This window comes from Callorhinchus milii, unplaced genomic scaffold (genome assembly GCF_018977255.1).
Source record: "Callorhinchus milii isolate IMCB2004 unplaced genomic scaffold, IMCB_Cmil_1.0 Scaffold2, whole genome shotgun sequence".
Classification (NCBI taxonomy): Eukaryota; Metazoa; Chordata; class Chondrichthyes; order Chimaeriformes; family Callorhinchidae; genus Callorhinchus; species Callorhinchus milii.
In genome coordinates, this window is record NW_024704743.1 from 63,177,944 (window position 1) to 63,180,486 (window position 2,543).

Consider the following 2,543-nt stretch of genomic DNA (forward strand, 5'->3'; position numbering starts at 1 on the left):
ACTTAGAAAGAGTTTCAGACTGTACTGTAGATAACACTGTCATACTGAAATGTACAAAGAACAAGAATCTATTTGATACAGTGCCTTTCACGTCTGGAGGACGTCACACGATTTACCGTACAGTGTAGTGACTGTGTACTTTGTAGGCAGTTTTGTGCCGTGTGTGTGTGTGAGCTAAAGAACTGGGGTAGCTTGGCTGTGATCCTCGCCTGTGGTCACATTTACTGCTGTTGCCAACTACCAACTGCCAACTTGTCGACTCATTTGACAAAAACCTGTAGGATGAGGAATAGGCTAACGTCAGCCTTCAGCAAAGAGGAGAAAGAAACTGGTCACAAGATAGAAAACAATCCAGTTAATTCTGAGAGGGATATCATGTGATTGCTGGCTGTTTGGAATGTGTCAAGTTATCAGAACTGTCCAATTGGTTTCTAAGCCACCCCCCAGCATCCTGCTATGAGCGCTATCCAGTGATTCCCCCCCACCCCATCCCCCTCAATAATAAACACACTGGGATGAAGACAGGGGTCTCTGCTTTCAGAATTCCACGGAAAGCGCTTTAAGACGTCTCAAAGACGTGATGAGGCACTCCATCAAATTGCAAGGATTATTAATATTAGTATTAAAGCTGAAAAGCAGAACTTTGTAATAAGGAGAAGGAATAAAACAAATTTTGTGCCTTTCAAATTAAAGTTGCTAAACGGGAAAAATAAGAGTGAGAAGTTTGAATAAGTGACTTTTATCTTTATTGTTGGTGCACATTCTGTCATTTTGTGCCATAAGCATTCTTCCTTGATGATATATTTATATGAGCTGTAACTGTAAAGTGGATTGACTGTGTTTCTGTGGGTGAAACGTGGCAGCCAGTTGCGCACAACAATGTCCCACAAACAGCCGTAGAGTGATTACCAATTTTATTTGGAGGATTGAAACATCGGGAGAAACTCCCTTCTCTTCTCGAATATGGCCATGGGATCCTTAACATCCATCTGAACAAGCAGACGGGACCTCGATTTAACATCTTATCTGAATGACGGCACCTCCGACAATGGAACTCACCCCAGCAATGCACTGGATTGTCAGCTCAGACTGTGCAATTCCAAGTCTCGATGTGGCGCTTGAACCCACAGCATTCTGACTCAGAGGTGGAACTGCTATTACTCAGCCAGGTTGACCAATAATAGGTTTATTATTTATGCAGAACACAGGAGCTGGATGACTGTTTACATGCCCAGTGAACCTGGCTATAAGGGTTTGTAATAAGGATTTTATGGATCCCAACAACTGCCTCACAATAAGGCTGAATAGCCGTGGAAGGTCAGAACTGAACAATTCACTCACAAGTCAAAGTAACAGCAACCCTCACTCAATCTTGTCAGCATTGTTGACAGGCACTTTATTTCTGTCATATCTGAATCTGACCTGTGTCAGATATAAAGTGCTTTTATTTGACAGGCACTTTATAGCTGAATCGGGTCTGATTCCTGGCTGACTGAGCTCGATCAAAATCTTCTCCTTCAGTCTGAGCAGATTGCAAAGCGAAGTATTGAGTGCAGTGACTTCATGTTGCAAAGTGGGCCTCTGTCTCTTCAAAGGCAAAGCGGCCTAAGTTACAGCCATGGAAAAATTCCTTAGGAATTTTAGGAATTCCCATTACAGTATTTTCAACACTTATGACACAGCCACATGAGGTCTGGCCTGATTTGTATGGAGCAGGTTAAAGTTCACCTTCGCTAATGCATCTGGATGACAGATATGAGGGAATGAGATAAACATTCGAAGAAGATGCATACAAAAGGGTCTAGGGAAAGGAAGAGTTGGGAATTGGGATTAGTTAGCTCCGTCGATGAGTTAGCACAAATTCACCCATAAATCACTTCATGCCTACCTCTCAAGCCCGCTCACACCCCACCCCTTTATTCACCCTCTTCGTTCAAACCGGCTCCAGCCTTTTGCACATTCCTCGTCCCCTGAACTCCACGATCAGTGGCAATGCTTTCAGCCCCTTTGTTAAGAAACTCTAACTCTCTGCCTCAATCCCTCTGCCTTGCTTCCTTTTTGCCCGTCTTCAGATGGCAAATGAAGACCTTCCTCTCCAACCATGCCTACGGTCACCTTCCCTTTCTCCCAGGGTCGCTATCAAGCTCCACCATTGTTAAACGCTCCAAGACAATATCCTGCATGTGTCAAATTGGACATCATATGCCTTGGCATTTTGGGAACAAGGATCTTTCCTAACTTTTACCTTCCTCCCACTTGCCGATAATTCACCTGCACAGGAAATTCCTGCCTGGGATAGTCAGCCAAATGTATACTCTCACAGCAGTGCACAAATCTATGGGGTACAATTAGAGTAACACACTGCAGATGCTCTGCTCATGTCCCAGTCAGTGACTGGCTGTGGTGCTGACTTCATTCACCTTGAGTTGCAGCTGCTGAGCTGGTCTGCAATGCCTTGAACCAGTTGTCATATGGATCTCAGTGAGGTGCCAAATGCAACAACCCACAGAGCAAACACACAAAGCTTTAGTCTTTCAGATATA